The sequence below is a fragment of the Manacus vitellinus genome, unplaced genomic scaffold (assembly GCF_001715985.3).
Source record: "Manacus vitellinus isolate BGI_N305 unplaced genomic scaffold, ASM171598v3 scaffold_7_pilon, whole genome shotgun sequence".
Classification (NCBI taxonomy): Eukaryota; Metazoa; Chordata; class Aves; order Passeriformes; family Pipridae; genus Manacus; species Manacus vitellinus.
In genome coordinates, this window is record NW_021940813.1 from 14,056,998 (window position 1) to 14,069,820 (window position 12,823).

Genomic DNA, 12,823 nt, shown 5'->3' on the forward strand with positions numbered 1-12,823 from the left:
ATTACACTGAAAAAGGCTTCTCAACATAAGAGATACAGAAGAGACTCCAAGTGTAAAATACAGTAAAGTTAAGCCAGCTCTTTATATCCACTTCAAGGCCCTTTGTGTAATTAGAATTGTGGAAATGAACTCTGAAATCGCTCCCAACATTCTTGCAGTGAATATCTCAACTTTTTTCTCATTAGGGGTTGGAACTAAATGATCTTTAAGGTCCCTTCTAATAGAAGACTTTATATGATTCTAGGATTCTATAGATCTTAAGAACTGCAAAAAAATGAGCGACATGTCTGAGAGTGTTTACAAAGTCTCTTGCCCCAGAGTTGCTCTTTAAGGGGAAACACATATTATTAGATCCTCTATAAGAATCGGACTGCCAGTTGGCCACCTGAGGTGGCTTTGACATAGGTAATGAGAAGGCATGGTTGTAACAAGAAAAGCTCCTTAGGAAGGAATATTTCAGATGTATCCCTGAACCTAATTTTTACGGTAACCCTAACCCTGCCCTCCCTTGCAGAGCTGAGAGAGAGCTGTGCTTTCCGCTGCAGGGGAAAAAAAAAAAACACACTGCCACAATCAGCTAGGCTTGCATTCTGAATGTGTGTAAATACCCAGACCTTTCACCAGAAGCAGGGACTGGTACACCACTGAACTGCAGGGAAGGTAGAAGGAGAAACACAATAGCGGGGGCAACTGACAACTGGGTAGGTTTCTGAACAGCAGTGTGGCAAAGCAAGGACAGCTTACATGTGAATTTGTTTTCATGGCAATGCTTTTCTTGGCACCCAAGATAACAGTGCAGCACACTCTGCTACAAAGGGTAATGTTTATATTTGGCCACATTGACTCTAACCACTTTATTGCTCTCGTATCAGATGAAGTCCTTACTGCTCAAGGATGAAGAACTACACAGGTTCTTTTATGAGAGTAGACAGAATATATCCCAAGAAGGGGCTTTGGATTTGATAATAGAAGAAGTCTTTTCTTGAAGTAATTTATAGCAATGGCATAAGAAAAAGAAAGGCTTAGTATTAAGAAAGGCAAGTTTCTGTTGTTGCTATTTTCCTGTGCTAGTACACTGCAGACTTTTTTATTCAGAATCCTATTCAGTCCAAGGACTGATTTTATTGTCAGAATTTGAAGTATTGATTAGAACTGGTGAGAAAGAGTTCCCTGGTATCAAAAAAGCCTTGAAGAACAGCATAATAAGAATTCCAGTCATGCGTGTGCCCTTTCACAAGCTGCTATATGTTTGATGATAGCAGCATCCCCTAAATGTGCATTAGCATTGATCACCTGTTAGACTGGCATACATGACACCTTTAATTGAGATAAAAGACAACTTTTTCCAATTCTTTTTCTCTCTTATGGTAATTAGGAATAATGCCATGGAATGTTCACAGATCAAACAGACATGTGAATGATGACAAAGAGAAAGGACTGGTATTTTTCTTTGGATTTAATTTAGGTGATAATCAACAGTGCATATAACTATCCTTCTCTGATATACCTCCCTCTCCTTTCCTTCATTTCCCAGACAAAAACATTCAGACAATTTCTGCAGACAGTATTAATGTAAATTCACATCCATGATTCTTCACTGGTAGGTATTGTATTACTGTACCCCCTCATGCTTCTAGCTCTGGCTGACAAGGGCGTATCCAGCCAGGTTCTTGGTGCTTCCTAATTCAAATATCGCTAAGCATTTAATTCTCTATCCATACAACGTAGCAAGAAGGCTGAATTGTTTGTATCATATTATACTTACATGCTAGACCACACTTTAGAAAGTACAGTAAAGTGAGGTTAACACCATTTTGTCTTCTTCCTATTAAGATGTAGCTCCACTATCATCTTTCTTGTTTAGCAATGCTTTGTGGGAAAAATATGCTGGAGATCACCTCAGAAAACTTCAGGCAGGTACAGACTAGTTATTTACATCTGGACTGGTCATTATCAGGTTCCTTTGTGGTCAACAGATAGGAGCAGACACTTTTAAGGATGATCCATCTGAGAGATATGACATCTGCTTTAGGGTGTGAGAAACCAGTGTCTTGAGGTTGTGACCACAGTAGCTGCAGGTATCCACATTGCAAACATCAACAATTGTGTGACAGACCTCATCATCATGGTTTTATTTGTACACACACAGAAAGCTTGTAATAGGAAGGCATTTGTGCTGTATGAAAATTAAGTAAATGGTGGAGAAAACAGTTCCGTAGAGACAACGAAGATCTTAATTATGTGAGAGGACTACAGATGGCTTAATAAATTACTCATATTTAGTGCCAGATATTGAAGTTCTTATTCAGCCATAGAAATAAATCAAACTCCAAACTGCCCCACTGAAAGAGAGGACCCTTCTGCAGAGATATTTTTAAGTAGAAAAGTTAGTATCATTAAAAAATAACCTTAAAATTACTGTACATATTTAAACTTGTGAGGAACTGGGAGTAGCTGGAACACATGTGTGTCTCCTACACACACCAGCTCAGGCAGAGATGAGCTGAAACCTCTTCAGCTGGACTTTCAGGGGAAAGCTAGGCTCTGCCTGGCTGATGTTTCTCCTAGAAACACTGAGATGCACAAGGTCTGAGTTTTAGCAGTAATATACCTCACTACTACTGCAATTAACTTGACAGTGAAAGATAGGAATGATTGTTCCTTTCAGTGATCCATATAAAGAAAGGCCTAAAGCATCAATCCTTAAATTACTTAAGGGAGAAAGAAGACATTTTTGCTCTAGCTCAGCACCTGGCACCTTGGTCTTTACACATGAAAAAAACTTCATGCATTCAATACTCTTGATGAGCACGTTAGATTTAAAAGCAGTGCCCTTTTCAGTCAATCACAAACCTGAATTTATGTCTTTCACTGCAGAGGATGAATCTAACCGAGAAACGCAATGAGAATTAATGGATTAGCCTTGCATTTTCATCTCCATTCCTTCATTCATTCTCAGATCACTCACTCACCTTCTTGACATTCCTCTCAGTTCAGCTTGGAAAATGTCTTCACTTCTTTTGCTGAAGTAGACTTTAAGCCCATTTCAGATATTCTTTGATATATATTTCTTTTCTTTTGAACTCTTTTTATTTTGGCTTGTGTTCCTTAAGTGGACACAATTAATCTGACACTCTGTGAAGTCAGAATATCTCATTATCTTGTTGTATTTATAATACTCTTAATCTAATAGAGCACTCTGCCTTTGTGAGGATGTCTACATTACTTTGGAAATGCATCCATTTTTGCCCCTGAATGATACCATTCCACTACCAACTTATATGCAATTTAAAAATAGAGATATGGAATAATGAATTCACAGTTAGACCACAATGCCAAGTGAGATGCCTGCCAGTGCGTGGCATGTCAGATAGGTACAGCTGAGAATGGCAGTGGAGGAAGCCAGAAGCCTTCAGAGAGGCAAAACCAGTAACCAACTCTAAGAGAATTATTTTTTTTCCTGTCAGACATGAACCCATGAGATTTTAGTCCACAACAAACCAAAGCAGATTGTGCTGTGGTTGTTCCAGACAGATATGCTACAAGCTCATTGGTTTGTATGCAAACACACTAAATCAAATCCTCCAGGAAAACTCACTAATAGAATGCATAGAAATCGAGTAAGGTAAAGGATAGGTTGATAAATGAAAGTGAATTATCTTTAAAACATTGGGTATCAAAGCTGTTACTTTGGTTCCCATAACAGCACAATTTACAAAAAATCCTTGTTAACTGTTCTGAGTCCTTTCTTACCTTAGTTAATAGACTGAAGGTCAGTGGGGAGTTCTGCCCACATGAAAGAAAAAGTGACAGTAGATTTACGCATTGCTGATATAATCAAAGATGTTTAGCTGCACCAAAAAAAAATAAAAAATAATTTGGACCTGTTTTCTCTGACCACAGTCACTATCAGAGGACAAGTTCTCTGCTCCCAGTCTCCCACAGTAATTATCCCTTAGTTCTTTCTTGGACAGCACTGCTAACAACATTGTTAATGCATCTTGTGATTTTTGCTACTATTTTCCTCATTGTCAGGTGCCCTTCCCTCTTTCTGTCACAAATGGTAGGCAATCACAGTTCCAGCAATCAGTTCTATCAGTTCTTCCATACCTGCATTTGTCTTACCTTTCTCCACTAGCAAATGATTCGTTTTATTCTTAGCCTTTGCAGAATGCAAGCCAACCCTTGTGAGAGCTTTTCTGTAAGTTTTGCTACCTGGTTGCACAGAGCAGTTGAACGTCCCCTTTACACTTACACGGAGTGAAAGGCAGCTCTTACACTAAACAACTTCAACAACATTTAGCTCAGCTCAGAAACTTCTTATTTCACAGTTAAAGGTTACACAGGCAGACCCTAATGCCTCTCCCACTTAGATGAGTTAGATCCCTTTGCCTTTGATGGGGACAGAATTGTACTTTAATATGTGAAAGTTCTCCTCTGAGGTGAGATATTCAAAAGCAATTTTTAAGTCTGCCTGTTTAACCAGGGAATATGACCGAATTTTGCTGCTCTCATTCTCTGCCGTCAGATTCTGAACCCACTGCATGAGCCTGCTGTCAGATTACTTTCTGAAGTACTGAAACTCTGAAAACACTGAAGTGGTTGCTTAAACTGAACTTCAAGGGGATAAGTATTTTTTTAATTATTGTTATATTTTTGTGAAATACTAAGTGCCACTGTAGTAGTGGACATGGCTCTACTGAGGATTTTAACTAAAAGTCAAGTCTGGATCAGAACCTTCTCTTGCAGTTACAGGGAGATATATCTGACAATAAAATGATTAATGATTTTATAAAAGAGGTATCTGTTTTTTACTTTGTATTACCCTATGCTACCTATTCTGCTTTAATCACACTGAATAACAGGCTAATTTAAACTGTCAGTGACAAAGGAACCTGTTTTATTTTCATTTCCCCTATGTATCTCTGGTTTTGTAAAGAAACTAGTCCTCAATTATGTCTTGCCTGCAACTATGGGTTCCTATAAAGCTGACGAAAGGTAAAGAGAAGCAGAGCACCAGAGTCTATATTCTACATGCAGTCCTGCTGTGCAAGGCTCATTTAAAAAAAAAATAAAACATTTGTTGCATTTCTAAAATGATTTTTCATGGACGAAATTGACAGCACTGAAATTAACTTCTAATAAATGGAAAGGTTGAGTCTTCTATTCACAAGAAGTAGTTTCATAATTAGATGTGCTTATAACCTTACAAAAAGCTAATCTACTGATCTGTTTTTCAGTATCAAAATCCTGTTGCTAGTGACGTTCATGAAAGCACTATGAAAGCACATCTTGTTAGGCAAAAAGACAGTAGGTCTCCAGCAACTGAATGCAGTCTTGTTTACATCTAATAAAACCAGATTTATTCATATTCTTGAAAGAATTCTATTCTTCCGCCCACCAAATCTTGCTGAATGTCCTGTATTATTGAGCTTTAAGTATACAGCTCTGCAAATATGTTTTTTTTAACTGAGCCAGAGCACTTTAGTTAGTCTGGTAACTAACCTGTGGGAGCTGGTATGTTATCTTTTATTGATGGAAAGATAAATTAATTGCTCAGCGAAAGGAGGCAGACTATTGTGAACTTTGCTCTGTTCCCAGTCAGTGACTGCAAGGGTACAAGATGCTGTAAGACAAATCCATTGCTCCCTCAGACTATTTTGTTTGACTTGCTGTGCTGTAAAGCTGGACGTGATAGTTGGGTGCTGTGGTTTAACCCCAGTCAGCAACCAAGCCCTACACTATCCACTGGGAAGAAAATTAACTCTACCCCAGCCAAAACCAGCACATTGGAGAAAGAGCTGCCTTTTTTCTTTTCTTTGGTTTTTCTCTTGTACAGCAACCAGGACATTGCTTGATTATTAGCATATTCCAATTTTTTACCCTAATTTCATGTTCTCCCTGTAAGCTAATTATCTGTCTATAGATAAAGACATCCTTTAAAGATCATGCATCTGCAAAACATGAATCTTTGTACTTCTATAAAGGTCTGAAAAGATGGTCGATGTTTTCTGTGCTGCTAGCTGCCTTTTTTCTTTTAATTCAAATTTAAATTTCTGGCAGCTGATGTGGACTTGTAAAAATTATTGCCAATATACATGCTGCCATGGGCTTCCCGGCAGGGATGGCTGATAAAGCCACCATTCCCATAGTTAACCTGTCAAGACCAGTCTTTGCAGCTCTGTCTCCACTGTAACAGAATGTGGATATTTGCAGCCTCTCTAAGGGCAAGAGGGGTTAACAAATAGCCCCATAGCATTTACACTGAAGCATTACAGCTCACGTCACCAATTCCCACCAGGACGTCTCCCAGATGCTTCAGCCACAGGAGCTCGGAAGGGGGCTGTGTACAGTAATTCTGCAATGACACCTTCCAGTTAAGAAGGGAACGTTATTCTTTGTCTTCTCTGATTCTTTTACTTTTGAGTCCCTTTCCAGAAGGTCAGCAATAGAAATTAATGAAAAAAGTCGTTTTATTTCTGTTTTGCAATGATGCCGAGGTTCTCTGAGGAAGGGTCAGAAGTTCGAATTTCCTATTTTAGACATATCTAAGGTTTTGGTCAGGAAGAGGTTAATTTTTCACTCCCACACACCACTGCAAAGAAAACTACCGCCTTTTGGTCTTGGTAAGTTAACTGACTTGGAACCAGCTCCTACCATTTAACACATTTAACCACACCAGAAACAAACAAGGAGCTTTTATGCTAAAATAAATGTCTTTGACACAAAGCAGTACCATTCACAGATGCCCTAAAGATGGAAGATTCACACTAACTCTAACAGTTGTCATTTCTTTGACAGGCATTCTGTCTGAGTTGTGCATTGCTTTATTACATTCATGTCACTTTAGGGACATGAGTGACGTGGTGACTTTGTCTATCGCTGCTGTAACCATCACAACATATAGCCATCGTCTCTGCAACCTTGTAATCAGATTGATCTGCAATTTTACTGAACAGAATTGATTTTTCAACAGTTGCAAATTAAATTAACAGGTTCTTGAATACATATTGGTACCTTATTACTCCACAATGAAGCATGATAAGCTGAATTAGGCCATATATGATTAGTCAAAAGAACAGAGTGAATATGCAGGATGAAGTCTGTATGATCTATTCACATTTCAATTTGATAAAGAGGTTTTCAGAATCTTATTTAAAGACTTATTTTCTAATGGACTTACCACATTTCATGGAAAACTGTCCTGAAGTCCATATAGAGTAATGATATAAGACCAAACATAAAGTTGAAGGGAGCAACCACAGCAGCATCCCAAATACACACTTTGTTTCTTAGTAATTGTAAAAAGGAGGAAACAGTTAATGGCATTCACTTCAAATAAGAGGAGTACAGTACCAGCTGTATGAAGAATAATATAAAGGAAACTTGAACATAAAATATTGGGCAGAAAACAATAAAATTACATTAGTCTTTACTAGGAGTAAGCTTGTAAGGGTGAGGAATAAAAACTCAACCCCCTCCAGTATGCTGTGAAGATGCCATGATATAACTTTCACTTCCATTTTAATGGCCTAGCTGCCCAGAAACATTAGAAATGATAGGTAAGTCATGACATCAAGTTTCTGTCTAGTGTCAGTCCAGGGTTTTAACTTAGAATCAGTCCTTGCACCTGACCAAGAATTAGGAGTGGGGCAGCTCTGACTCCCCTTTCCACTAGCAAACATGATTAGGTCAATGCTGCTGTCTGTGAGCTCAGTGTGATGATCCTGGTGAGACACAGAGCCACTGTTGTTCCTTTACATGAGAAAGAGATGTGCCAAAAACCAGCTTTGTATAAAACAGTGTTTCTTTTCACCTCACGTGAGCTGTGTAAAGTCTGAACTTCTCGGTTCTCCATAATAGACGTATGGAAAAGGTGATTCATTCTATGTGCATTAGTCTCCCACTCCTAATGTGAAGGTGAGATGAATGAGTTTTTATAGTTCCCATATTTCTTTAAGGATTTCTGCACTTTCTTGACTGACTCCTTGGTGTTTTTAGTGCATGCTATGTGCCTGATTTGATTAACACTCAAACTCTTTTAAATGGCTAAAGTTAGGACATTGTATTTCATTTAACTAAACAGTTCTAGTTTATCGACAGAGCAGTAAAACTGAATACCTCTCTTTATTTGAGACTTGTGGCAAACCTGTACTTCAGCATATTGAGCAAAACACCTCTGAATTCTTTTATCTTATGCCATGCATTTTTAAAAATCTCTTCCTGCACTTTTATATTCAGAACTCTGTTAAATTTTAAATATTAAACACATTGCATGAAAAAGACTAGTGAGAATTATGGTCCTGACACTGCAAAGTTTTTATATGTGTGTAATATTACTTGTTTATTTGTGTTCTTGCTCAAATACTAGCAGAACATAAGGCTGTATTTCAATCAAGAATACACAGCAATAACTCCTCAGAGTTTGGCACAGAAAACAAAGACTGAAAATATCTTATTATGCAGCAGGATATCTGGAGATACTGGGAAGAAAAGTGAGCATAGTGATAGGGAACGTCATGCTATGCCACTCTTTATTATGGTGTGTGCATCTATTGACAGATTAGAAAAGTGTGTCTCACATGGGCCTGTCATCTCACTGACCTTCTTAGTTTGTTTATTTCTTTGTCCTTGCTTGAGAGAGAACATGAAGGTCATACTGTACAAAGAAGCTTTGTTAGTCCCAGCCTCAGTAGTACAGATGGTAGGTGTGTGATGCATATGAAGTTGATTGACTAGGCACAGGGTTTACATCCAGAAGTCCCAGTACAACACAGCTAAGGACAACGTCCCTTACCTTGTTCTGTACTATAAACTACTAGTCTGAAGCTCATGGCAGGCAAGCTCTGATAAGAATTATCTGCTGCCCTCAATTATTCATTCTGTACTGATGGGAAAGAGAGTGAACTCTGGTTCGTCTAGAGGAAAAGGACAGAATTGTCAAGTTTCTCCAGGACCTGTTGACAACTGCAAGTTGTGTTTCTTCGGTCTTAATATCCTTAATACTTAAAGCCAAAATGTCTTATAATCCTGCTAAATAGCAGCTTCTCAGTGGCATTCATATTCTAACAATTTAGTTCAGACTTAAATATTTAAACAATATTTTAAGTGCAGTTGTTCTTGGGGCTTGATCCCATAAAGCTCAAGCAGAGAGTGTTGCCCGTGCAGGAGTAAAGCTAAGAAAAGTTAATAAGCAGGATGAGGAATTACAGGGGACTCAAAACCACACTAATAAACCCAGTGCTGTCTACCCCACTAAGGACCAGAAGATACAAATGAATAGGACGTGGTTTACCTGCCTCATTGGGTGACTGAAGAGATGTAAAAGATTTGTAAAGACTGTAGCCAGGAGGACTTGTTTCTTTCCTTCTGCAGTAGCCACCAGGTGATTATACCTGAGAACACAAGAGTACATCTAGTTGTAGTTACTTTCAATACCCTTTTAACCCAGGATTCATTCTTTCCATACAGGCTTCAGAGACATCTCGTGGAATTACTTCTGCAATATAGCTCCCAAATTTTTAAGCACCATCCTCACCTAAGACACTACTTCCTTTTTATTTCAAATGTTTATTGAGTGAACAAGAAGGCAGGGCAGGGCCTTGAAATCCATTACTTTTCACGTTTTCTACGAAATTTTCAAATTTGCCTTCCATAATTTGCATGCTGTTTTTTAAAGAATTTTGGTGGTGGAAATGAGAAGGAAAAATTCTTGACAGTTAGAGCCCTGCTGCTCAACATGGACATTGCAAAGCACAATAGAGGACTGCAGACAAAAAATAATCATTTGTCTCTCAAGGTAAGTATTTGGGATGCTTGGGAAATGAACATTCAATCATTGATTTATCACAGTCTTGAAGATCAGTCTATCTGAATATATCCACTTAGCACATGCAAGACATAAGCAAACATGAGCAAGCTTTGTCCATGCTCACTCCAAGAGAAATGCTCTGTCAAGATAAGTTTTTAGGACTCGGCCTATGACAAAGTCTTACGCTTCTCATCAAACTTATAGACCTGGGCCTAGCACCATACTAATCAAATCAGTACAGCTCACATATATACTGTTAAAAAGTAGGACTGGGCTTTTATAGTATAAAGTGACTGAATGTCAGTACTAACACTTGTTGGTTTCTTTATCTTCCACATCCTCACCAGTGCTGGTTTCTGTCAGGAAACACTGTTTCTCACATCCTCAGAAGGTTTAACTTTGGGATTGTTGAGTCAGGCTGGTCTCAGCATTCTTCAACACCAAAAGTGATGTGACTCATGACTCACGTCTCCATCCATCACTGATAACTTTGAGCTGAGCCGTGTAAGCACAGCATCCTGCTGCACTGACTTGTTACTGTTTGGCTGATCAGTGAGTAGAAAATACAGAAATTCAGAACAGCATGACCTGTGCACCTCATTCTTCAGAGGCAGGAGCGAAGAAATAATTCATTTAGAGTTGTCTGTGCAAGTACAAGTAATATAGTCAAGCAATATCCATCCACTCTCTATGTAAGTTTTGAGGGTATTATATTTTCAGTTACAATGTCTAGATAGAAATGTGAAAAATTAGTAAAAGTAAACGGACACATCAAATTATTTGAGAATCTAATGATACCTAGTTTGGAAATACAAAAGATTTAATGATCTTTGCCACAAGTACTGCCCTTTCCCCATAACTTATCATAGATAACTGTAATTTTATCACAAGTTCATGTGGTCTCAGGAAAATGTTTTACATAACTTTAGATAGCTAAAGGTCACTTGCTTACCTAAAACTGAGCATGACCAGGATAACATGAGGTGACTTAAACAGTATTAAGTTCTGTTTGTGCACCTGAACTGAGCTCTAGCTGTCAGAAGGGCCATATATGTTTTTTATATCTTCCTCCCAACTTATTAGAAGTTTAATTTGCTATTTAACATTACTCATCTCTCTCACAATGTGTGCATATTGGGACAGGTTTCTCACATCACAGTATGAACTATTTACTTGTATTTCCCACACAAGTGAAAAATTATTCTTTTTGGCATGTCATATTGATTCCATAAATATACCTATTGATTCCATAAATATGCCTTATGTTGATTCCATAAATAGGTTATAAATTTTATTTTCTTCATGAAATTTTCTGCAAGATATTTTGTTCTGATTTTAATAAATGCTAATAGAAAACAATGTGTGTAATGCTACATAGGAAGCAAGTCCAGGTGTCCTATATCTTTTGAATTTCACATTTAAGATGGCAAGTACTTCATATTATTGTTCAGGTGTCTTTCAGCATTGTGCATAAGCAAGAAAGGCAGAAAAACAAATCTGATCACTCATGATGAGCATGAGAACAAGTATTTAAGTCTTTCCCTACAGCTGGCATTATTTTCTTTATAAATCTGTTTACGTTATGACAAACACGACAGCAGATTTTCACTTTGCATCATTGTAAAGGGATGGTGGCAGCTGTGTTGCAGAGAGGTGAATAATGTAATAGTTAGTCCACAAATAATGCAACCTGCCAAATGCTGGTGACACATCTCAGAGTTCAGAAATGTGCTTCACGCAGGAGAGTCACTGTTTCTGTGAAGATTATCCAAGCACTTCTGCAGCTCTGCTCTGGAACTCATGAAAACAAAATTTCTTTCCAGGCAGCTGGTACTTCTCAAATTTATCTGTGGAGAGTAGGTAGAAATAGTTCTTTCTTAAAACTGACACAGATGATCTCCTAATTATAATTTTTATTTAGTAAATGTTGGATAAAGTTTATACGTCTTGCAAGATAACTGGGGCTGGGACCCAGGGCTGGACTATACCTGATACAACAGTGCTGCTGTGCAGAACAAGACCAAGAACACATTGACAAGGTCAATTTATTGCGTGCAAACCCATTCCTAACTAGGTTGTCAACAGATAAATGCAGAAGAAGATGTAGTAACACTTCAGTGGTTTTTAACTTTTTTTTTCCCCATGCATCTGTAAAATGTCAAGGAGATTGTAGAAACCTATCTAGTAAATTCTCCTTTTGCTGAGCTGCTCTAGTTTCCATAGCAGTTACGACTCCCTGCTGTGTGGCAGGAGGCTGCTTATATTCTCAGCTCCCTTACTTCTGCCTTGAGATCAGTTTACAAAGATGTTGACACGAAGAACATGTAGAAGAGAATCAAGTTATAACATCTCTGAATGGGTTCTAGCTGTCATGCCAGCTACTGCTCACCAAGGCAATTAAATGGGGTGATACATCTTTCCTTAAAATTAGGTGACATATTTAAAACATGAATGATATCCAGACACAGTCTCTCCATTACTTTCAGACAGAAATAGTGACATTAGCCAAATCCTGACACAGCTCTGAATATTTACTGCCTCTTTAATAAACTGGTGGGAAGCCCTGCATGCACTGCAGAGTGCTGAGGGCTTGAGTCTGATGGAGTTCAACCGAAAAAGTGGTTTTTTTTAAACTTTTTTTTCTTGAATCATAGAATAATAAAATATGTACTGATTAAAATGAATTGTGTAAGTGCCTTTGAAGCAGAAAAATAATTTTCATACTTAAATACATTTGATGATCCAATTAACCTTTATTTGCCCTAATTAACAGGAAAAAAGGAATCCAGGGAGATTATTGAGAAGATAGGTCAAATCCATCAAGAGTAACATATATTGTTGGCATCAACAATATGTGTTTAAAAAGATCTCATTCTCACTTCCAGAATTAATTAATGTACTAACACTGGAGTATTCAACAATAGTGGGTACCATGTTCAAAGTTTCTCAACTCTTCACTATTTACATTAAAATGTAACAGGGTCTTTGTAAGGCAGCCCGGTGCCATAACTG